General features: G+C 33.7%; 2 long non-coding RNA genes across 2 annotated transcripts; both read right to left on the bottom strand.

Moving 5' to 3' along the window:
* Positions 1-75: 75 nt before the first annotated feature.
* Positions 76-26,974, bottom strand: LOC149791387 (uncharacterized). Its single transcript, XR_016423175.1, has 3 exons — positions 26,729-26,974; positions 25,139-25,219; positions 76-238 (listed from the first exon to the last, which is right to left on the bottom strand). It is a non-coding gene; the product is annotated as an uncharacterized LOC149791387 (long non-coding RNA).
* Positions 6,307-16,688, bottom strand: LOC149791388 (uncharacterized). Its single transcript, XR_016423349.1, has 2 exons — positions 11,949-16,688; positions 6,307-11,892 (listed from the first exon to the last, which is right to left on the bottom strand). It is a non-coding gene; the product is annotated as an uncharacterized LOC149791388 (long non-coding RNA).
* Positions 26,975-27,466: the final 492 nt, after the last annotated feature.

The following is a 27,466-nucleotide window of genomic DNA, read 5'->3' as shown; positions in this document are numbered from 1 at the left end:
TTGTTTTGTTTGGAGTTATTTCAAATTACTTTGATTCAAAAGGATTTTTAAAAAATTCCTGGAAAGTACGTGTGCTCATATGAAATTCCTGAGCAAAGGCAGCTCTTATAAAAATTTATTTGGATTTTACAAAATTGGAGTGATAATTCTTGTTTCTACATGGAACTGTGACTTCAACACTACAGATTACAGCATATTTCATCGTCTTCCATCTTGGATTCTTCATTGGGACTTGAACCTGAAATCATTAGAACATTTTGTTATTAGGACCCATAAAATTTTATTCATGGATTATTCTTGGATTATCTTCAGATTTGATTCTTAAAACCCGTAGGTTCATATTTTTTCATTTTTACAGAATTTTTCCAGGGAAAAAAATTATTATATTTTTCAAAGCTTGTTTTTTTTATTCTTTCTTGTGTTTATTCAACCCTAAACATGTAACATAAGATTGTATTCAGCTTTAAATTTGGGTGGAATTATTGTTTCAAATTATTACTCACTGGAATTGCAAAGTGCTCAACAATATTCTTGGACTAAAACTTTAATTTGGAATTATAGTGAATTCAGACAAGGCCATATTGAATTATATTATTGTGATACATTAAAAGACTGTTAACACATCACCATAATCCTTGCGATTGGTATATTAATGCTTACAGGAACATCAACAGATTCAATATTGGAACTTATTTGGAATACCACTGGAATTCAATTGGAACTTCATAACTTTGGATTTGTGATAGATCTTTCAGGACTTTTAGGATTATTAATTCACATTACTATAAATTCTTTTAAAATTCTTTTAAAGTTCTTTTAAAATGTTCACTTTGCATTCTTGGGAAATAAATTTTTTGTTGAATTTTACAAAACTTGTTGGTGTTTGCTCTTTTCTATTACTTTGTGTATGGTCATGGAGGCATTTGCCACATCAGCCATTGGTATATTAGTGCCAATGAGACTACAGGAACATCAACACATTCACTATTGGAACTTATTTGGAATACCACTGGAATTCAATTGGAAATTCATAACTTTGGATTTGTGATAGACCTTTCTGGACTTTTGGGGTTATTAAGTCACATTACTGTAAGTTCTTTTAAAATTTTCACTTTTATTCTTGGGAAATACATTTTTTGTTGAATTTTATTCATTCTTGTTTATTACTTTGTGTATGGTCATGGAGCCGTAACAGAAGGAGGCATTTGCTACAAAGCATCTGCCCTCTCCATACCACTGATTTCAGTCAGGTTTCTCAGAGTGGCATATGACAGTGGCACAATATCTTGAATGTCATCTTAAATTTCTAGTTTGGAAAATCATAAGCTTGCCAAGGGAAACATCAACAACCCAGCTGGTAAACTCAGTAAATCCGCTTTAGTGGCAAAGCTGCTGAGATCCATATTAGCACTGCGTCAAGTTGAGCAGCCTCAGTAAATGTTAATAGGCATTTTGTATACAACTGGGCATACTAGGTGATAATGGAAATGCAACAAGTGCACGTGGTGTTGGTAAACACTCAAGTGCAAATAATAGTTTGCCAAGATGTCCACATTGATTCATCCAGCCAAGTTTGTATCAGCAGATATAAATAAAACAGTTGTAGATGACTTTGTCCCCCAACAACTTGTTGTAGCAGTGCAAGCTCAAACAAGTCAAAATAAATGACATCCAAATGTTACATCATATGCGACCCAATGAGTCCCAGGTCATGCTGATGGTGTGTCATGGACAATAGTTTTGATCAAAGCCACAAAATGTTTTGGGGTCCATGTTTTCCTTTTCTTAATAGAAAAGAGCATTTGCTGGTTTGGCACTATTGCTATACAGGACTGAAATCATATATCCTTCTGATGCGTGGTTACTTTATTTGGATGTCTTGATATAAGAGACTGCTCAAGAACCATTATTAAAGTTGTCTTGCAGCGCAACTCAGCAGACTTGGATTTATTACCACACACAAGGATTGAGATGGCGTTGAACAGACAGTCATCCATCCCCGATTGTTCTTAATGGTATTCCTTTTCCTGCATCATACAGGAACAAGATGTCAGCAGCAATTCATCTAATGGTATTCTGGGATATTCAGCTGACTCGCATGAAGAAAACCTATCAGCGATGAACAAAGCCTCACACTGAACACAAATTTTAGTTTTTCAAGCGCAATCTTAGTAGCATGTTGTGATGAGACAATGATGAAAAACGGAAATAAACATTTATACTTTTGTAGCATATCAACTTCAACTCTAGGTTTTCTACCACAAATGTATTCAGAGAGGATATTTTTTATCAGATGAAAATGAAGCTAAATCAATGTGCGATTAAAAGTGAAATATTTATTATCAACCTGATATATAATATACTAATGGCAACAATGCTTACAAGTTTACTAGTGTGTAACACTGATTTAGGCTAGTATTTGTTTCAACCAACTGTAATTGTGACAATTTTAAAATTGAAATGAAACATGGCAATTATTAAGCATAACTGCTTTAGTTGTCTGTTTTTAATATGAAGATAAAATATATTCAGAAATCTTATTTTAGTGTATATTTGCACTTTACTGGGTTTGAAGTATATTTGCAATTTTGAATAGTCACATGCTATTGTCTGACAGTTGAGGATTACACAAAGTGATCAGTCCAAGTGAACACAGCTACTGGTCTGACAGTGTATGATCTCACATGGTAGAGTATATAACTGTGTAATGGGACACAAAAAGGACATCATTTTACTTTTCATACTATTTTACCTATGATACTGTGCACATTTCTGAATAGGAAATGAGAGTTGTAACATGTTTACATTTTCATTCCTGAAATGCAAAGATGCATCATTTACTTCATTCTAAATATATTGTACATGTAGTTGTCTCATTATTTAACTTTTCAATGTTAACTAAATATAACTGCAAATACATGTATAGGAAAGTAAAAAAAACAACACATAACATTAAATATCTGAATTTTGTCGGAGGTATATACAAAACAGGCTAGTAGAGTAGCATACAACATCTACAGTACTTTCTAAACATATTCTGACATGGGCAACTACATATAGTTCAGAATTACTAATATAAACAGGAACATAAAGCACTGGGTGAATTTAGTCACACAATAATAATAATAATTCAAATTATCTTGCAACAAGAGGCCCCAGTGAGCCCAATATTGCTCAACTAGGTAACTAATAAATGTAAGCTTGTTAAGTTAATTCATATATGTATTGAGTTTAGAGCACTTAGTTGCCATATTGTTCATTATACCTAACAATATACGAGTGTTTCCAGCTTCATGCTAAAGAAATATTGGATTGGTTGGTCAAAAATAGGATTTTTTAAATTCTTTTTATACCATTGTTACATGATGCAATTTTATTCATTCGAGAAAAGACCCAAGTACTTCTCAACAATACAGTGTCATAACAATAGTCAGATACTCAATAATATGCTGTTATAACAATAGTCAAATATTCAACAATAGGCTGTTATAACAATAGTCAAATACTCAACAGTACACTGTAATAACAATAGTCAAATACTCAACAATACACTGTTATAATAATAGTCAAATACTCAACAATAGGCTGTTATAACAATAGTCAAATACTCAACAGTACACTGTAATAACAATAGTCAAATACTCAACAATACACTGTTATAATAATAGTTAAATACTCAACAATAGGCTGTTATAACAATAGTCAAATACTCAACAGTACACTGTAATAACAGTAGTCAAATACTCAACAATACACTGTTATAATAATAGTCAAATACTCAACAATAGGCTGTTATAACAATAGTCAAATACTCAACAGTACACTGTAATAACAATAGTCAAATACTCAACAATACACTGTTATAACAGTAGTCAAATACACAACAATACATTGCTATAATAATAGTCAAATACTTAACAATACACTGTTATAACATTAGTCAAATACTGAACAATACACTGTTATAACTATAGTTAAATAATACACACATTATATACACAACAAATTCGCTTTTGACTGAGATAACTTGCTATAAATTTAATCTAACTATAATTAGTAAACAGCACACAAAGGAAGCCATTATAGAATCATACTTTAAGTGAATGTCCAGCAGGTGCTAAGAATATTTGGAGAAACAGTCAACAAGTAAAAAAGTATGCCCTCTAATAGTGAATGAACTGAAATGAAATTCACAACCTTCAGAAAATCTGGAATTTATTTTTCAATTTTTAAAAATTATGTTTTAAGGTCAGAAAATTTCTGGATTTGGCATTCAGGAAATTGGAGGATCTACATAATTATGTTATTCAAAGAAATTAAATGCGAACTGAAACAGGAGAAAAGCATTTTTAGGGGAGGCCGACAATACCAGATATAATCTAAGCTAATGTGTCATTGATAAGATTTATGTATGTAATACCATCAAATAATGATTTATATATGTTGTGATAACATAGAAACAACAAACATTGCAGTAATTTTATATAGCAATACTATTTTTAGGTGTCAGCAACTTACATTTTTCTTTTAGGCAATGGTGTACATAAGAAATGCACAAATAACACTACCTGGTTTTTAAGCACATCACAGGAAATAAAACCCAACACTATATATTAAATATAGTTATTGGTGTACATCACAGATGTGCAAAGACCTGGTTTTACTTGGCAAAGCCTGATTTATGGTCTGACTAACTCATTTAACACCTTAATGATTTAAGCACATTCCAAGTCTGACCAAAATCAGCTAAGAAGTATTGCTTTCAGTGTTAACAAAGTCATCCAATTTGACGTAAAACCATCTCATTAATATGCAAGGATATTGATTTAACAAAGTTATCCAATTTGACGTAAAACCATCTCATTAATATACATGGATATTGATTTAACAAAGATATCCAATTTGACATAAAACCATCTCATTAATATGCACTGATATTGATTTAACAAAGTTATCCAATCTGATGTAAAACCATCTCATTAACATGCATGGATACTGATTTAACAAAGTCATCCAATTTGACGTAAAACCATCTCATTAATATGCATGGATATTGATTTAACAAAGTCATCCAATTTGACGTAAACCATCCCATTAATATACATGGATATTGGTTTAACAAAGTTATCCAATTTGATGTAAAACCATCTCATTAATATGCATGGATATTGATTTAACAAAGTTATCCAATTTGACGTAAAACCATCTCATTAATATGCACGGATATTGATTTAACAAAGTTATCCAATTTTACGTAAAACCATCTCATTAATACGCACGGATATTGATTTAACAAAGTTATCCAATCTGACGTAAAACCATCTCATTAATATGCATGGATACTGATTTAACAAAGTCATCCAATTTGACGTAAAACCATCTCATTAATATGCACGGATATTGATTTAACAAAATTATCCAATTTGACGTAAAACCATCTCATTAATATGCACAGATATTACCCATTATTAATTTCATTAAAGATTTTGATGATATAAACCCATATTCCAAGTCTAACTGAAATTAAATCAGAAATATGGACTCCAGAGTCGTAGCAAGCAACTGTTGATAGATGGACACATGGCAGATGACACATGACAAACACATGGGCATATTGCAAACTCACTTGGTCTTGAGGTCAAGAGAACTAAACACAATGGAAAGAATTATACTAATTAATGCAAGTGAAAGCAGTCAGTAGCCATAATTCAAAAGAATTATAATGCTTCTACACTCTGAGTCTGGTAAATAGACACCATTTGTGTTTTATTGTGCTAAAATGATGAAATGCCGGCATGCGGGTTGTGTAATGTGTGTCATATTTGAAGTTACTCCAAGTCTTGATTATTAAGTATTTGCTCTGTATTATTTTAGGTTTATTCTGTACCGTTCCTGTCAGTAAATAACCACCATGACCTGCAGCGAGTGTTTTAGTTCATCATTTCTTCCGAAATATAACACCCAACTCACATATATAAGAAACTTTTCATTATAATGATGCATTCAAAACTGTTTCTCTCTTAATTTATGAGATGTTATTACCAAGTTCATGTCAGGAGTTGATATAATTAACTAACTGATAATTCAAATTATGAGTCTGCAATTCCTAATGATTTATCTTAGTGCGGTACAAGATATTTTGATTATGTCTTCCAACCGTAAATTTTGGGGACTATTATAATGGCTTTAGCTCATTGGGCTTGCAGTGTGGTTATATATCTGTCAGGTTTTATCTTTTGTCCATGAATTATCCAAGCCTAATTAGCTAATAGGAAAGTCAATGAAAAAACAACACTGAATAAAATGTCAAGATAAAAATGTGTTTATTTTTGTCTATTCTGCACATTACACTCAGAGTGATTCTGATTATATAGCATAATATATCAAGTAAATACATAAAGTGAAATATGCTAATATAAAAATGAAATATCACAACAGGTGTGTGCATAATATAACAAGTAAATACATAAAGGGAAATATGCTAATATAAAAATAAAAGATCACAACAGGTGTATGCATAATATATCAAGTAAATACATAAAGTGAAATATGCTAATATAAAAATGAAATATCACAACAGGTGTGTGCATAATGTAACAAGTAAATACATAAAGTGAAATATGCTAATATAAAAATGAAATATCACAACAGGTGTATGCATAATATATCAAGTAAATACATAAAGTGAAATATGCTAATATAAAAATGAAATATCACAACAGGTGTGTGCATAATGTAACAAGTAAATACATAAAGTGAAATATGTTAACATAAAAATGAAAGATCACAACAGGTGTATGCATAATATATCAAGTAAATACATGAAGTGAAATATGTTAATATAAAAATGAAATATCACAACATGCATGTATGCATCATTCACAATAGATGAAGACAAATAAAACAGCAAATTTTGTTGTTCAACAGAAATGCATTTATTCAAAGAAACTTCACTCCAAGTCTACAATGTTTACTAAAATTTATAAATGTGCACATGAAATACACAATAACTGAAATGATGCCACTTAGTCGAAATGAATCCAACTTTATCTCTCCTTCTGTTTACAAGTGAGACTTTATCAGACAACTCTTGGTATGATACAGTCTAAATTCATTATTTTCATGGGTAAGCCAGACCATGAATTTAAAGTCACAATGAAATATCAACCAGATCAGCATTCTACCACCCGCTCCATCACATGCCATCCTTTCTCCTTTCAAAATTTACAATACTTTTTAGCTGGATTCATCAATATTCTGGTCATGGTTTGCATTTAGGTAATACTGTTACTTACAGTGCAGAGCTGGTTAGTAATTAGATGCATCATGTGCAGTGCTAAACCTCTAAGTTAGATCACTGTGACCTATATTGAATGATGCAGTGATTCTGATTAACCTCTGCCTTTAGCTTATTTTCTCAGGCACTATTGCCTTAGAAGTTGCATAACTTGGGCACTTGGTAACTGTATCATGAATATGACAGCCAGTGGAAACTAGGTTACTCTATCAAATGTCTACTGTTTCAATAATTTGTGATTACCTTTGCACCAAGCTCAGTTTCCTCTGGGTTAGAGTTTGAATTGAGGTCATTTTCTTGGACAATATCAGTGACTGAATCACAAAAATTGGTATCTAGATTAGTCAATCCATGATTCAAATGAACCAAAAATCTTCCAAGATGGGTTACAATGAATAAAAATGAATTTATGATCTCCAAGGTTGGCAACCTGGCCATATTACTAATGACAGTTTTCTTCTTACTTTTAAGAAATACATGTACCTTTCATCTCATCTGACTTGTATTAGTGCAATAGAGCTTATTTTAGACTGCATTTTTAATTACATAATACAAATGTAAGCCCACTGCATTTGACCCACTAGTAAATTGTTAATTTTGAGAGATTTTCTATTGCTCATATTATCTTAAAGTCCCCAGTGTAAAACATGTGCAGGTACATCCATCAGGTGTGCTACTTAACATTTTTACAGGATAATTATCAATAAATATATCCAATTGTCCACCAACTGGTCAACATTTTCAGATAGAATAATAATAATAATAATAATAATAACCTTATTTGATCAACTGACCAATCTTCCATGAGGCCTTCTACAATTATATATATATATGTGTGTGTGTGTGTGTGTGTGTGTTACAAGATAAGGTGTCTTTATAAAACAGTTCGAATTGAAAACAAGATAACTAATCTATTACTACAATAAAATATGCACATGGCTTTAATGCTGAGTAAATAAAGTAGTGAAACAAAGAGTAGAAGTGAAAATGTGTAAAAACACATTATATAAACAACAGCAGTACAGAATAAAACAAAGTCATACAAGTGATTGTTTCTGTGAATGTTGACTCAGAAGCTTTTTTAAAAGAAAGGTAGGAGTCAGCTGACATTACATTGACTTGTATGGAATTCCATAGTTTGACTCCAGTATAAGTCAGCTGACTTTACTTTGACTTGTATGGAATTCCATAGTTTGACTCCAGTATGAGTCAGCTGACATTGCAATGACTTGTATGGAATTTCATAGTTTGACTCCAGTATACGTCAGCTGACTTTACACTGACTTGTATGGAATTCCATAGTTTGACTCCAGAAAAAGGAAAACTCTTCTTACAGAATTCTGAGTTTGGATTAGGTACATATATATTGGTATTTAATATAGATCTTAGTTCATACTTATGTACATTTTCAAGAGATTTAAAGTATTATTTAAGGTAATCAGGAGCCAATCTATGTATGGACCTAATGATTGGAAAACCATTTTGAAATGGAGTTCTCTGCTGAAATAAAAGCCACTGTAGAGTTTTAAAAAGATTTGTTGATGGTGTATCTAAATCAGCATCAAGAATAACTCTAACTGCTCTTTTTTGAAAATTCAGCAATCTTTCTTGATTTTCTGTATTGCTATTACCCCAGATAGAACAGCACTATTCTAAGTGTGGCATGATATATGCATTATAGAATATCTTTTGCTGTTCTTGAGGGAGATAAGATTTTATTCTGCTCAAGAGATAGAGCAGCGAGTTAACAGTTTTAATGACCTTATCTTTCTCAGCTTTTACTCTTGCTGGACTACCCATGATAATGACTTTTTATTTGGCTGCATTTATCTTCATACCACTGTGCTCACACCAGTCATTTATTTTTTTATGAAATCTTGATTTATCTTAGTACTAATTTCATGGCCTGATGATCCAATGTTATATAATGATTAGAAATGTCCAAGTGAAAAACTGATCTCCTACATTCAGACAGAATTAATCATGTTTATTTCTATTGATAATGATCTCAATTTATAATCTACTATCATACAGAACATTAGCTGTCTTATATTGCTTACAAAATAAATGTCCCTAGTCACGTATACAATTAACTTGATTTTGGACACAGGTCAATTACAAAATACAGATCCAACAATACAAAATAAATATACATAACAATATGCATACGGACTACTAATTGGTATACAATTACAGATAGATTTACATTTATACACATACAAATGAAAAGCAGGAAAAGCCAGCACCATTCTGTATGACAAAAGAAGAAAAAAACTTCAGATAAATTATTTAAAATGTTTGCTAAAATATAACTAAGGCATATTAAAATACTTCAGCTCTACAAAAATGTCTCTACACTACAGCTGCTCAAGGAAAAGAAACACATTGCAGCAAACTTTAAAGACTTACTTTTCCTACAAGTATAGTCATGATCTATTAAAATAAATAAAATTCAGACATAGCATCTTAAGTTGGTCGTGTCTCTCTGATTGCAAGATTTTTAAAAAGAAACCAAGGCTGAACAAATTAAACCCATTTACCAAGTTTTATCATAATCAGATCAGAAACAGTCACTAACTGGTAACAAGAAATCTAAGAAATGCAGTCTATAGAATGGTAACCTAGTCACCTGAACACAGGCCAGATCACCTCATTATAAAGCTAATGAACATCAGCTTGTTGCTTTATCATCAACAACTTGGCCTGAACTTATTACGTACATCGATACCAGAGAGAACCTTGATGTAATTTGATCGAAGTTTGGTTTACTAAATTTCTTTTAAAAATGAAAATTTCTCTTTCAATTATTAGTGTTGCTGGCAATTTATTTCACACGTTTTCCAGACAGTAAAATCACAAAGGATTTATTGTGTGCTAGAATGAAAACAGTTCAGTAAGAAAATCACACAGAATTCAGATCATCAGTGAAAGATAGTACACTGGAATCGATAATGATTGAAAAGAATCCTAGGTATGGAGAAGGCTCCTATACACAGCCTGTGAGTGTGTGTTGCACTCTAAATGTGCACCCGAATGGAACAGGTGCCCGTTCAGAAGGTGCAAGAGTGTAACACATGCATCTTTGACATTAAATAATTAAGTTAGGTACTATCCTACTTTACTAATTGTTGTAGATATTGTAAATAGTTACATATGCATTGAAGTTGTAAAACTCAGTATTTGGTCCTGAAAATCAGTATTTTTGTCATATGCAGTCAGTATTTTTGTACTCAAGGGTTGACAGCTAGGTATAGTGGCCTTAGATTTAAAGAGAGATGTTTATAATGCCTCATAATATCCTTCCCCTCTCCTTTTTCTACCCTAAATAGCTAGTTATGGTTGTCATTTTTTTTTGCACATTCAAGGTGGTTTCAATGCAAAATTTGCTCATTCTCCTTAGAAAACCTGAGTTGGTGTGATCCCCTTGTACAGGCCTGTTATTGGATATTTCAGTAGCTATTTCAAGCAGTAATAAACTGATCAAGATGGTACACTTGTTTGTTCTGATAAAATCCTACTTTTTCACTATATTAAAAATTTGCAGCATTACCCATGTTTTGCATTATAAATGATCATGTGACATTTGATCTATTATTAGATATTTGGCCAAAGGACATTTTTATCTTACACGAGTGAATTTGCAACAGTGTACAAATATTGTTCATTGAGGTCAGATGAGTTAAAATATATTTCAGGAACCATTCTGAGATTGACAGTGTTACACCAAGGAAGAAAATGACCTTCAGGGTCGAGTAGTTTTCAGTTTTGACATGAATTCATTGTGTGTGAAGAATGAACCTGGAGGTGTCATCCTTTATCTTCGGCCACTGAGCAAGCATGCAAAGGAGACACTATCATGTTTCTGTAAATATGGAGGAATGAAGAACTTCGTATTGGATTTATTAAAGAAAAAGGATATATTCTCATCACTTCCTGATGGGGAAGTAAACATACACGCAGAAGTCCGTTATGGCAAAGACACTGCATTTGAAGCTAATGTCAGAACTTAAGCTGAATCTGTTGTTGTCGTTGTTGTAGGGTTTAACGCCATTTTTCAGCACATGATAGGCTATACATGGCGGCCAGTATTAATGGTGGAGGAAGAACCCAGGAAAACCCCGGAAAGAACCACCGACCCACGAGAAGCTACAGGCAAGCTTTCTCACATACCCACTTTGGCTGAATCCAAGACTCGAACTCATGCAGACAGAGGTGAGATGGTAGTGATCTGTTACGGACAGCGCTTTAGACCACTTGGAGCCCCAGCTGAATCTTTACATAGTCTTTATATTTGGATGGGAATAGTCCACTGAAACGTTTTTTTTATACGACTGTGAAGGGATAAATTAAAGGAAAGAAAACTATATTGGAAAATGAAAGCTAGAAAAATGTAACACAAAGCAACTGTGACCGTTAGTTATTATTTTTATTTATGAATTTTCATTGGAGAATTGAGATTGAAAGGTATTCTAAGCAATTATTTTAGCATAGGGAATAATATGTGCTGAAATTACTCATCTGAAAATAATGCTGCTTTTAATACTAAATGATCTTGGAAAAGAAGCTGTTGAATTCTGTGATGCAGGTCTTATCATCTGTCCCAGGCCTACATTTTCTCATCAACTGTCCCAGGCCTACATTTTCTCATCACCTGTCCCAGGCCTACATTTTCTCATCACCTGTCCCAGGCCTACATTTTCTCATGAATTCTCATCAATCAAAGTGTCATGTTTTTCTACAATTTGGTTAACTTGTGAGTATTCTTTTAACCCCTTGTTATAAGAACTGTATCAAATCAATGTTTGGAAATCTTTTCTTATTAGTATTGAAATGAAATATTCAAATTTCTTCTGTACTTTTTATTTAGATACAGGTGGACAATATGGAGACTTTAAACAGATAGTTGAAAAAGAACCTGTCAGTCAGGATGATAATTTTAAATTCAAAGATAATCCTCAAGTGATTTAACAAAACCCGATTCTTCAGTATGGAAGCATGGTGGAAGAGATTGAGCCATTACAATTCCAGGGTAGATTTGTAAATGGAGGAATTTTGGACAAGAGGTCTTTTGAAAAACTTGAAATGATACGAAGAAGAAGAGCATGAGCAGTTGAGTTTCTCAATGAAATTGTGGATAAAGGTGATTCAGCACTTGCAGCTCTTGTAGATGTTTTAAGAAACAGTGGAAATGATGACCTCGCCAACAAACTTTGTACTGTTCAGAAGATTTCATCAGAATTCAACAATGAAGGTTATAAGAGTTTTAAAATGTAAAATGTATTTGAGAATGTAGAGAAATGTTTTGAAAAGGGATTCACAGAAGAAAGAGTGGCACTGTCATAGTTAGTTCTCTTTTATCTTTTTCAAAAACTGAGTTAACATAAAAGTGTCAAATTTCATTGTACACCCAGTACATTGCTAGCAGAGGTGATACCAAGGTCATTAATGGATATGAAAGATAAAAATATATAGTGGTTTCAGGTTAGAGGTCAAGGTTACATCAGTGGGATCAGGTGAGACCTTTTGGTCACAGACTAGAGTTTAGAAGAGTACATATAAAAAAAAACTTGTATACATATTACAAAAATAAATTTGTCTATAATCTTGAAAGAAAACATCAGATTAGAAATTGCAGTCAGTTCCAAGCACAAAAGGAAAAAACATGGTAATTGAGACATTAAATATTAAAGCTTGTTCCCTAAAGAAAGATATATTATATCATACATTAATATATCATTCAATCCATAAACATAGAAAGACCACTTGTCCATTTGTTACCAGTTTGTTACTAGGGACTTATTGATATCTCTGGCATTCAAAGCTGGTTGTTGGTCATATATTTGATAAAAATAGCATTAGCCATTGTATTTTATTTGCAGATATTTTGAGTAAATTGACAGTGCATTATCTTATTAGCACTACTGCACATGATTCAACAGATTAATAACCTGAGATAAAATCAAAATAGATTTAGCAATAAAACAATGCCATATTGAAGTCCATTTGCTTAACCTTTCCTTTGCTGTTTATTATAGGTCAGGTGGATGACAGCTGTATTGAAGCTATTCAGGAAGTAATTCAGGAGGATTCTGAAATACGTGCTGAAGTGGATATACTTTGGTCATGTGATTGGGGTGTTGCGGTTAAAAAGAATGAGGATGGTAATATATTGTTTTCTATTTATTATTGTACTCAAATAAATAAATGTAAGGACAAGGGATGCTACTGGAATATGCTAATTGACTAACTTTTCATTAAGAACAGGATAGAGATGTCATTCAGTCTTTGTGTCAATCTGCTTCAACAAAATTCAATACAGAGATAAGATTTGTGCCGACATGTGTATTCATTTACCAAATCATAACAAGACGTCTCTTGAAAGCGCAGAACATTACATAAATAACATGCTCAACAATGAGGTACAGCACTTAAAAGCTTGAAAACGGAGGCAACAATCAACAAAGTCAATACGCCAGAAAGAAAAAGAATCAATCCCAGCCAAAAATCCTTCTTGCACATTCAAAGAAAGTGATGGCCCTAATTTAGAACAGGAAGGCGAACCAGATGAAAATAGCATTGATGTATATTGCGATACCCTGAACGAAGAACAGAACGAACCAAGCACTGTAGACGACAGTATTACACATTTGAAACAGACATATAAAATGTCAAGCAGAGTCTCGACGAACCCGGATGGACAAAATACAGAAGCTGTAACTGATAATGAGTATAAGTGTAGTTCTGACTGTAAAGCAATAGGCAAGTGAAAAACAAAATTTAAAAATATGACAAGGTGTACCATTTGCATGTTTTGGTATCATGATACTTGTGTTGGTTAGGGCTGTCAACGGATACTCGGGTACCCGACCGTATTGAAAAACCCGGGTATTGAAACGTAAACGCGGGTACTGGTAAAAAAAAATCGCCACACTCGCCAACCACTTCAAACAGGTGTGACAGCTATGGCTTTAATTAGAAACCAGACGAACTGTCAACATATCTGTCGCAGACACCACTTAATGTTAATGGTGACATTCTTCAGTATTGGAGAGACAATACACCACATTATCCCAGGCTGGCTGCCCTTGCACGAAAGTATCTCTGTATACCTGCGACGTCGGTTCCATCAGAAAGTGCATTTTCGACGGCTGGACACGTTATAAACAAGAAACGTGCATCGCTGTCACCAGATACGGTCGATATGTTAGTTTTTTTTAACAGAAACTGGAAAATGTGTTGCGAACAATGATCATGTACTTGTTGACTATGACAGACTGGCATTATTGAGATTTGCTAAATTCTTTCTGAGTTTTTCTCATAAAAATAAAAACATTTACAAACATTATATTATCTAGTTTGAATTATTATTATTGTGTAGTGAATACAGTTTGTGGTCTTCTCTCTCTCTCTCACTCACACACACACACACACAAAGACGGTTTTAACGCATTACTCTTGACATGTGGTAAAGCTGCTTTACACGCATGCGTGGGTAATTCAAATCTGCGGTCAAAAGCCGATGAATAAACGTTGTCTGTTCTAACAAGGACTTGTACTTTAAAAAAAGGTGAGTGTTCTAAAGGATTTAACGCGGCTGATCACAGTGATCATTAAAAGTTGGATTATACCTACCATCTGTGTACAAAGGTCATTCTAAATAAATTTATTAATTAATAGCGTGCGGTCAGATCATTTGCGGCTACATCGGTGCGGACGCATCAGACCGAGTAGTGCATTACACGGTTAGCCTCTATCGCCATACAAAATATTAAAGAAAGGGGGATAACAATTAGTTGGTCTACGGTTGTACATGTCATTCATGTGCTAACGGGTACCCGTTAAATTTCGCAACGGGTACCCGGGTTGGTTTTTCGTGATTTTTGACAGCCCTAGTGTTGGTATTAGCAGAACAAACCCAATAGGATTCTGGACCTGTACTCTATGTAGAAATATGCCTAAAGACCTTAGAACGATTCAGGCTTCGGTAAATGAAATGCATGCTTGTACAACGGTCATTTTAAACCAAATACAAATTCTGCCAAACAGGATGGAATCAAAATTTGCAAACATAAATGACCAAATATCCAGCATCACAAAACGCATGGCCGTGTACGACCAAATCAACCTCACTACAAACTGAAGAAATCAAACAACAAACACTAGATGCCAAACTTGAAACAAATAAGACAGCTTTATTGGTGAACAAAACACAAAATGTAATTGAATTGATACCCAAAGTCAGGTAATGAAACGGCCAACAGACGTCAACCAAGAACTGATAAACCAACATGAGCTAATGAAAGATACGAACACCCTCAAACAGATCAAAATCGACTTAGTCGTTCTCTTCCAAAACCAACAAAGACACTGATTACAGGATCATCTCTCCTGAAAGGTATCAGCACCAGGAGACTTTCACGTAAGGTACATGTGAAGTCATACCCTGGTGCCACCATTGACAGTCTCAAAAGAGAACTGAACAAACTTGACCTAAATAATTACCATACGATTATTTTACAAGTAGGTGAAAATGACGCCGATAGAGATCAGAAAATAAACCAGTTTGAAATCAAATACATGTCCCTCATCAGCCAGTTGCTAGCCCAGGTAGACAATGTCGTTATATCTGGCCTTATTCCAAGACATGACGTGGATATGATGCAATATGATGACATGCTCATAAATATTAGCAGATCCTTCAACCTAAAATACGTATCAAACCATGACAGCTTTTTGCTAGCGTTGGGTCAGCTACCATCTACTTTCTTTCACTCTGACCTGATCCAACTGAAAGATGCGAGCACAGCAAACCTATTGAAAAATATACATAGCGTTACTCCTATACTCAAAACAACACCTACCAACGTGAGTAAGCACTACCCGACTGCGCAATACCAACATTGGCAACAGAAAAGCCACAGACTTGCAATACAAGCCCGTAATGGGTGGGAACAGAGTACATGGCATGCTTATCGAGGCAGACTCAAACGTTATACAAGGCCTTGGAAAAATGACACTTCGATCATACAATAGTACGCACATGACAGACGTCGCGGACCTACCTATAATTGTAACCATTAGGTATGTCCATCTAGGTACAATGATTATTATACATATACCTCAGTCAATAATAAGTATCGTGTTTTTGGAGATATCTGTTTCGACTGTCTCGCTGTCCAAAGGACAAATTCTAATTGTACATGCCAAGGTTATCAGGTCTCTCCCTCAGATTCGGGAATAAAATTGTCTTCATTCCTATAATGACTGAGAAAAATGTAAACTGTACATCCTTTGGTCTGAAAAAGAAAGGTTTGCAACTTATCAATATCAGTGTAAGACACATCTTACCAAAGATCGATGAACTAAGACTAACAATACAAAATGAACCCAACCTTGCAGTAATTTGACTATGCGAAACGTTTCTAGATTGTAATGTACCTGACAGTGCTATCTCTATTAGCAACTTTTCTTTGGAAAGACGAGATGGACCACAAGGAATAGGAGGAGGGATAGTCATGTACATTTCAAATAACTTAACATACAAGAGAAGAACAGATTTTAAAAATTCTACTACCGAATCAATATGGATCGAGTTAAGTTTCCTTATTAGTAAATCAATCTATATCTGCTCAGCATACTGACCCCCAAACTCCCTCTCCTCATGGACTGACCAATTTAAACACGAGTTAGAGGCTGCTTTATCTTCCAACAATGCAGTAATTATCATGGGAGACTTTAATATTGACCTCATCTCTGATACTAACACTAAATGGCTACATATGATACAACTACACGAACTTACACAGGTAATATATGCTCCAACAAGAGTAACAGCCTGTACTTCTACTCTGATCGACCACATCTGTACTACCCATCCAACCAATCTCTACGAGATAAATGTACCATGTTTCCCTATTAGTGATCACTATCCTATTATGTGCAACTTGTAAGCAACAGAGTGCAAAGAAAAACAACTTATACTCCTACATGCAATACAGATGTTTCAGAAACTTTGCTGAAAATGAATTTCTCACCGAACTATCACAAAACATTAACACAATATATTTCCCTAACATAGACCCAGATTATGACTTGTCTATCTGGAATTACTGTTTTCTTATTATCCTAAATAAACATGCCCTCAATATGCATCAAAAGAATTAAACGATCAAAACAACCAGAATGGTATACTAATGAAATCGCAGAGGCACAACGCAAATGAAACTACTACCATAGATATATAGACTTTACAAACTATCGTTTGTGGCGGAACAAAGTCAAATCAATCATTGTAAAACACAAACGCTCCTTTTCCAAAGAAGCCATCACGTCAAACTCTGATAACAGATCCATGGAATCACTTACGAAATCTAACTTCAACGAAACCTGCGCCTCTAGCTCCATGTGTAATTATAGTATACTGATGAGCTCGATATTGCAAACCAGCTGAACCATTTTTTTTTTTTACTAATATCTCCCAAATGCTTGACAGGTCTAATAATACAGAGCCTAATTTAGACAAACTTACTAAATTCATGAATGAAAGGGTACCCGATCATGTTAGTTTCAACATTCCCTTAATAACAATAAATGACACTTTTGATATTCTAAATAAACCTGACACAAACAAATCAACTGGTCTAGATGGAATTCACCCCAAAACTCTGAAAATGTCGGCTTTATCAATCTCAGAGTCGTTGAAATAAATAATTCACTGTAGTATCACTTCCTGTAAATTCCCAGAATCATTGAAGTTAGCAAAAGTATTCACAATTTATAAGGGAAATGAAAAGAATGACCAATCCAACTATCGACCCATATCTGTTCTATCTGTACTGTCAAAAATTATTGAAAAACATGTCTGCAAGCATATTTTCAGATATCTTTACAAGTACCAACTCCTCAATAGATCACAATCAGGTTTTCGAAGGAATCATTCATGTCAAATTGCAATGACAGAACTTATAGACCAATGGCTACTAGCAGTAGAATCAGGCAAACTTACTGGCGCAATCTTCATTGATTTTAATGAAGCATTCTATTTGGTTGACCATTCGGTGATAATTTAAAACCTTTCAGCCTACAAGTTTTCTCCAAACTCAGTTGCCTGGTTCAGTCGTATCTCACAAACAGACACCAGGTTGTTTGCACGGGTAAATATATATCCGAACCAAGTCATATCTTAAGTGGTATTCCTCAAGGATCTACATTAGGGCCTCTTCTTTTTCTACTATTTATTGATGGCTTAGTCTTGTATCCAGTGCACGCTAACACAGATCTTTTCGCTGACGATTCTACAATTTGCATTTCTCTGATAAATATCCATTAAAAATAAACTTCAAATCGACCTCAACAATATATCAGTTTGGTGTCATCAAAACAAAATGCATATTAACATCTCTAAAATGGAATGTATGACAATTGGAACAAGGCAGCATCTATTTACTAACATGGATTTACTTCTAACTCAAAATGGCTTAGACGTTCCATTGTCAAAAATCAAAAACTTCTTGGTATCTACATTGATCAACACTTCAGCTGGAACGCACATATCGATCACCTATGTGCAACGGTAGTCAAAAGAATAACTGTTAAAATTTCTTTTGAAATTTTTGCCTCCACAATCACTTGAAATTTATTTTTCGGGCTATATACAACCACTGATAGATTACGGCTGTACCATGTGGGGAAACACATCAAATTATAATCTGTCAAGAATTGATAGACTCCAGAAAAGGGCATCCCGAATAATACTGAAACTTCCTGTTATGACTCCCTCAAATGTTTTGTTTTCACGTCTGCAATGGCCAGCTATATAAAAACGTATTCTTTATTTTAAAGGAATCATGACATACAAGTCTTTAAACGGTCTTTCTCCAGATTATATCTCTAACAAAACTGAACTAAGATCATCGAATACTGAGTGTAATCTCCGATTGACTAACAACGATCTCCAGATTCCTTGATCGAAAACCAATCATTACAAAAGCTCATTTACTGTATAAGCACCTACTATATGGAATTCCTTACCAATGAGATGCATAATTCAACTTCCCTTGCTTCTTTTAAAATATCATTAAAGAAATTCTTTCTAGACCAGCTGGAATGATACATTAAAAGCTCTGAATAGAAAACTTTATAATCATATCAATAATTGATATATCCATAACTTATTCAATATATATACACCTCTCCCTCAATAACTCGTGCCCAATGGGGTCCACAAACATAGACCGCACTATAAGCGAGGTGTGAGTTACAGAGAGACCTAAAAAAATTGAGAAAAAACAAATCTCTTTGACATCGAGAAAACCATGGGGGGGTGGGGAGAGCTGCGTTAGGGAACTGGGCTGTTTAATGACTGAATCATCATTTCACAATCACGTAATTTTAAAAAATGCACTTTTTCTAATGAAGGTGTTCGTTATTCTGTTTAAATGACATTTGTTCTTTCTTCAAAATATCCATTATATGAAAGATCTTTCCAACTGTTTTAAACAACCATTTAATGTACGCGAAAAATCTATGTATTACATCACTGCTTTTTGTTTTCTTGATGAATCTGCTTCCCATAGTGGTGTTTAATAGTATCTTGCCAAATCGGTAGTCCATAATTTGGGAACTAGACTAACTGTTGATACACCACCAAACAAGATTCCTTTTTTTCTCTCTCAAAAACATGCGATATTTATTTCGTGACACATCTACATCGAAACTCAATTTTTTTTATTGTTCAATCAGTACAATGTTAATGTCGTGATTTCAGTGCAAGTAATAATGAAATTTCTTATCATCCCTGAGGATATCTCTAAATGCCAGTTCAAGAAATGTCTGAAACTTGCTTGCCCACAATGGTCCGTATCTATGAAATAAAGCTCTATATTTTTACGAAGTATTCATTTTGCTTTGCTGTCTTGTTATCTTTGATCAGTTATGAAAGAGTCGGTTAATTTAAGGTAGTTTCTGTTACATACACAATAACGTTTATTAGTGTTCGACTGATCAAATGAAGTGAGTTCAACCAACATACGACAGAGGCCGCTAGATTTTAGGTAAGTCCGATTTTTGTGCCTTTTAACTTTTCTTTTATTCCAACTCCTTTTTTTAATTCAAAAGACATAATTAACATGATAATACAAAGGGGGCCAGCTTTTAATTAAGTGCAACAATACAACAAATACTTCCGCAAGTCAGTTATCAAAACACAGTCGGTACTTGATTAGGTTTTCAGAGAAACACTTGCGAACATAGCTATTTATAACGATTACACATAAAAGGAACTAAAAGAGGGATCTAGAACACAAATTTCAATTGATAAAAAAATTATTTGATTTGTATTTATTTATTAAAGTTCTGCCTCTACTCGGTGCAAGTGACATTTTCATTGATCAGAATTTTCTTACATATCGTTAATTGTGGTGTACTAGGAATGTCGTTTGGAAAGAAAATGTAAAAATTTGTATGAGCCATTTTTAAATTTGATATTTCATAGTGTTGATTAAAATTTCCAGGTCCTATATACCATTTTCAATGATAAAACGAGTGATACATCAAAGTTTCCGTTACCAAATTTGATCGCAATTTTCTTCAAGTTCTACAAATAAGGATACATTTTTGGGGTATTTTCAGGTTTAAAAAATGAGATCCACGCCTGACACCGCATTATAAGTGGGTTCGCGAGTTATCAGGGCGTGAGTTATCGAGGGAGTGGCGTATTGAGGATAGCAATGGCACCATCTATTGGGGATGATGTGGAAACTGATTATGAGGCTGGAGTGGAACCATACACTGGCACAGGTGTGTTGACCATATGTTGGAACAGGAGTAGGATAATATGTTAAACTGTGGTAGGACCAAACTGTTTAGAATTTCATAGAACCAGCTGCTAGATCAAGAATGGGGTCAGTTGGCACAGAAGGCATGGAACCAGATGTTGAGGGATTGCCTGCAATGTCTGGCATAGGGTTGACAGTGGGTGACAGTAGCAAAAGAATAGTAGAATGTTTTGAAACTACATTTAAGCTGTGGACCAAATAATGCAAGAGTAGTAATGGTACAAATTTGTAGCAGAAAATGAATGATACATTCTTAGATATCACTGTGATGTAGTCCAATAAAAGATTGCATATATCTGCTGTTGTTTGATGATGAGAGTTGTATTTAAGGATGATGTTCTATGAAACTTAATTTTGTTTGACTTATTGAGGCAATGAATGCTGCTTTTCCTGTAACAATTGGTAGTTTTAATGTTGATGAAGACAAAATCACAGTTATCCCTAAATTTTGTTAACATGGTTGCTTTGGAGGCTAAATAATTACTACAGAAGTCATCAAACACTGATGAGTAAAAAATCCAAAGGAAACTTTTTGGATTTTTTAGATGATGCCAATAATACATTTTTCACCTGGTTGGTAACAATAATAACAATAATACAAATCTTTACCTGCAACAGTATCATCCCAGCCCTTGTAAACCATGATTAAAGAACATGTTGCCCTGCACATTTTGACTACTTCATTTCTCTGCTAATTGTGTGTGACAAATCTAACATCAATACAACATGCTCCAGTTAAAAGTCTGAAGCCTATCCATAGACACTGGATTTAAACTTTCCCCAAATACATATGGAACTAACCACTGTGACCTTCAACTTCGACCACATAACTAGAGATATATCTCTCCTTTATTACAGCATCCCTCGCTATATCAGCCAACAATGCAATTCTGAATAATAAATGGAACTATGAACTCTTAACCAAAATTTAAAATAAACAAAAACGTTTTTTATTTTTCAACATAAATCAGTCCAAATATTATTGTCAAAACCATTATGCTTATACTCAATGCTGCCATAACATGTTTTCCAATTAGCCACTAATATATTCAATGTTAGATATGGTATTCCTAACAGGCCCTATTACACCTGAAATTACCTTATGTCCTAATCAGCCTCCACTGTAACTGAGCTGTGTCAAATGCCTCAGAAAAGAGATTTGCATTATTTAGGCTTCAGAATGGTTGAATATGTGCTGTACATTGTATATAACAACATTCGGTCATTAACCATCACTAACATGTCAAAAGTGCTTTGAACTGGTGACAAAACATTTAGCTGACAAAAATAACTTGACCAAAAACACCCAACCTTCTATTTTTAGTAATGGCAGCCAGATGTGATGCTGAATTGTCATCATTTTCATAACTTTGAAAAGCTCTTCATGCTGGGATGTTCTCTGCCAATTTTTGCTAATAATCTGTTCCATTTTTCTTCAGAAGTTTAAAATTTCAAATGTTCATGGATACTTAAGTGACGGAAACAGAATCAATCCTATGCTCACTTGTTCATGTCCTACTAAACACTGCAGTATTGGGCAAAGAAATGCAAAGACATGCAAAGATGTCCAAAGACATTACAAAGATGTCCAAAGACATACAAAGATGTCCAAAGACATTACATAGATGTCCAAAGACATACAAAGATGTCCAAAGACATTACAAAGATGTCCAAAGATATACAAATATGGTGCAGATATGTTATATGATAGCAATATACTAAGATGATACTTTCTCTAGTGTAGTTTAAGTCATAGTATTTTACCATCTCCTCTACTGATGTAATCAGCATAGGATTTTTTAAGTTTGAATGTTAATAGTATTTGATCAATTGTTTAGCCGATGTAATTTGCAAGCTACACATTTTGCTACATTTTATATTAAACTATAGGTAACCAAATGTGTGAATACATGTATACAATTCATTTTATAATTATTTCTTTCTTGTAATTATTCATTACTGAGAAATAAGATACTTCAAAACTGTGCTACTCAATATTTAAACATTATAAACACCACCACTAGGAAACCAATTGATATGTAAACAAAAATCAAAAGTATTGAGGCATTAACATCTGTGTTTTACAACCAGCATTTTAAAATTTCCTTGTACTACAAATAAGTTAATTGTGTTAAAAGTAACACAATATCTAAAAATTGTAATTATTTTACTGTATGTTACTCGGATTTCCATAACCCTTCCCTACCATATACAACATATGCATCACAACAATAAGGAGAAAATTACATTTACAATGGCAATGAACCTTTGGTACAGGTCCTGACTTTAATATATTGTATACCAATCCATTTAGATTTTGATTACTTATTTTGTCTACAAAAAAATCATTTCATATGTTTTGACAAAATACATTATTGAATCTTGAACACAATTTAATACAATGCTGAGTACAAATGTACATTCAAGAACAAGAACAATCAACACATAAAAATTTCTAAATTCTTATATATTTATAAATTATGTATCAAAATTCATTATTTAACAGCATTGTAAGTTAAAAAGTCTTTGTAACATCTTTGCCTGGCGTTTGTCATTGTGTGTTTTTGTATGTCCTGCAAGCACTGACTCTCTCCACACTCCAGAAGGGTCATGATACAAAATACATTGCATATATTTTCCAACGACCTAACCCAAAATCAATTATATCTAATATGTATGTGTCCCTTCCAGGCCCTGACTGCCCCTGTATTCAGTACCAAGGGTAGCAACCCCAAATATACACTTGCAAATGAATGCCCAATGCTTTGCTAATAATCTGTTCCATTTTTCTTCAGAAGTTTAAAATTTCATATGCATATACATATATGTATTTCCAAAACAAACACCACATATATACATTTTTGTTTCATCTCTCCAATAACTACATTATGAAATTGACTTTCAGCAAGATCTTCATGTCTACATATACATTAAATAATGTCTGAGTGGTATTAGCATTAAGGAAGTCAACACATCATGCATGAGGGGTATTATCCTTCAATATCTCAATGTATCACGATTAGTGTATTAGCAATGTATTATCATGACTGTAGTGCATTAGAGTTAAACAATGGCAATGTATTATCATGACTGTAATGTATTAGTGTTAAACAAAGGCAATGTATTATCATGACTGTAGTGTATTAGTGTTAAACAAAGGCAATGTATTATCATGACTGTAGTGTATTAGTGTTAAACAAAGGCAATGTATTATCATGACTGTAGTGTATTAGCAATAAATAAAGACAATGTATTATCATGACTGAGGGTATCAGTATTAAAGTTAAGTAGCAAGTCTTTGGGTATTACTATTAAAGTCAATGTGCCATGCCTGAGGAGTACTAGCCTTCAATGTCTCAATGTACCAAGTATGCGAGGTATTAGCATTAGATAAGTCATGTACCATGTCTATGGGTATTAGCATTAAAGTCACACCAGCATTTATTTCAAGGTACCATTTCTGAGAGGGTGTTCAAATTAAACAAGTCACTGCACGATGTCTAAGCTTATTAACCTTCATTGTCTCAATGTACCAAGACTGTTGGGTATTAGCATTAAACAATTCAATGTAACATGTCTGACAGGTATTAGCATTAACATGTCTTATGGCTATTAGTATTAAACAAGTAAATATACCATGTCTGAGTAGCATCAACATTCAAATCAAGGTACAATTTCTAAATGGTGTTAAAATTAAACAAGTCAATATACCACGTCTGAGTAACATCAACATTCATATCAAGGTACAATTTCTAAGTGGTGTTAAAATTAAACAAGTCGATGTACCATGTATGATGAATATTAGCATTCAATATATCAATGTTTGAAGTCTGAGGGGTATTAATATTGAACAAGTTAATGTACGATATATGAGGGGTATTTGCATTCAGTGTGTCAATGTACCAAGTCTGAAGGGTATTAGGATAAAAGAATGTCGGTAAGTACTAACATTTCAAAACGTTAATGTAAGTTACTGTGTTACAATTTTTATGATAAAGCAACAGACCTGACAACACTCAGAAGAAAATTATCCAGTCAGAGGGGAGGAGATCTCTTTACAATTCTTTCAATACTGTGTCAGAGATACCTGAAATGGAAACAATCGAGATATTATAAAGATGGTCAATTCCTTACTCAAAAACAGAGAAAACCTATGCTTTTGGATATCAAGACTAGACTTACTTCAAATACTCATCATGCCAAATCCCCAAGATTTTTATTGCAAATTTCAAATTCTCCTCTACATCCTGATGCCACTCACGTCCACCCACGATGACCTAGGGGTCACAAAGTATAATCTGCCGCAAATATAATGTGTCTTCCTCTTATGACAACATACATACATTTTGGTCAGAGAATATTTGAACGTGTCATTATAATTAAAATATTTGTGCACCTAACCTTTGAATCCCTCACATGGTCTCCAGGGGTGGCAGACAGGGATTACATCCTTCTTGTAAATGGTCATTCCAAGAACAACATAAACTAAATTTTATGAAATGGTACCTAGCAGGTTAGGAGGATATATGGTAATAGATAAAGGGACAGGCAGACCCAGAGGGTATCACAATATCCAACACTAAAGTCTGATGATAAAAATAATGAGACATTGTAATTTATAAATTGATACATAGGCAGACAAATAGAGGCTACCATTATATCCACCGCTAAACAGACTGAGGAATATATATAAAGTGTGGTCTAATTCTGGTCAGATTTTTTTATAAGTACTTAAAAGGCTGTTCTATTTTTAGTAAAGGCAAATATATTTGGCAACATACCATCATCAAGTGTACTTGTTCATAAGTCCTCTATACCATAATGCCTTTTGTAAATTTCTGTTTGGTGACTTTTGAGAAATCGTTGTTTAAAGATTTGTTTAAGTAACAGCAGCTATAAATACTGATCAGGAATGGTATTTGATTACATCATTTACAACAATTAACATACACATAGCAAATTCATCTGCCACATAATAAGGACCATTTAATTTATTTTGCGGCGGGGGGGGGGGTAGATTTTCTTTTGAGCTGAGATATTTTGATGTTTCATCTTGGGATAATTGTTTTCTTCCAATGACATAATGAGTATAACATGATGTCAGTTTGCTTTATATCTGTGTGTGATATTTTTCCAGCTATCAACAGATGGATGCTTTGCATTATACCATAGTATGTATCACATTATGTTCAGAAATATCACAGTACAAAATTTTTCGTGGAACCAGCTCAGAAAAGTGTAAATTCTGCAATGGACATTCACCATACATGCATTACTGAATACACAGGTGCTCGTTACAAAAAAATCAAGGGATGGGGGTTCTAACCTGTAGCAATATAACACATTGTTACAGGTTAGAACCGCCCCCCCCCTTGATTTTCTTTGTAACAAGCCCCTGTGAGTAAGGTGTACCAAATATCAATAACTGCTATTGCAAAGCTGGAAAGCGTAATTAAAAATTCGAGGTATCGACCATAAACATCATGTTTAACTTAAAAGTTTGTAAAGTACGCGCACTTTATTTACCACTAGTACAGTTGCACAAACTCTAGTTCCAAGCCCTAATACAACTTAATAGCTTATTGCTATCTCTCACCTATAAATAATTTTTTGAAATTCTTTTCCGTTTCACATGACAAAGGCAATGATATTTCCCGCCACGAGACATGCTCACATAGACACGTGGTGCCCAATAAGAGTAATTGTGTCCTTTCCAGCTTTTATTCATAAGAATCTAATTTAATCCTTTTTATCTTTCTGTGTTGATTATTAACACTTTTCTAGAAGCTTATTTTCCTTTTTGTCTTAATGCAACGCTTTCTGGACGCCATTGTAAAACAAAATAATCTATACTCAAAAGTTCGATTATGTAGATGCTTCTCATGAACAAATAGATGCAGTTTCAAGCGTCTGGGGTGGTGCTGTAAAGTTAGTCTGGTTCCCTGAATAATTTTACTATATCTAGAGTGAAACCCCGATTGAAATAGAACACGGATGAACCAATTATCCGGATTTTTCGGCAACGATCATTTTTCTGTAGTTTTTGCTCGTATGCCGTAAGACCGTATTTTGGGGGCGCTCACCAGTTATTATGTACTTTTCAGAGAGTGACTTACGTAAGGAGAAGTTGTTCGCATTTAAAACATGCACAATAGAAAGAATGTTGGCATACCTCTATGCTATATTATTGTAATGTGGATGATATTTCTTTGGATATTGTACTTTTGGAAATTGTACATGATTTAAGCACACTGCTATCTAAAATGACTGCTCCCTTGTGCTAAAAAATGAGCCTGAAATAGTCTAAAGTACACTATCCAAAGCAGCTATTAAA

Source organism: Sinohyriopsis cumingii, chromosome 9, assembly GCF_028554795.1.
Source record: "Sinohyriopsis cumingii isolate HCF-2022 chromosome 9, ASM2855479v2, whole genome shotgun sequence".
NCBI classification, from domain to species: Eukaryota; Metazoa; Mollusca; class Bivalvia; order Unionida; family Unionidae; genus Sinohyriopsis; species Sinohyriopsis cumingii.
Note: the sequence above shows the minus strand (reverse complement) of the source record. Positions and strands in the feature narration are given on the sequence as shown.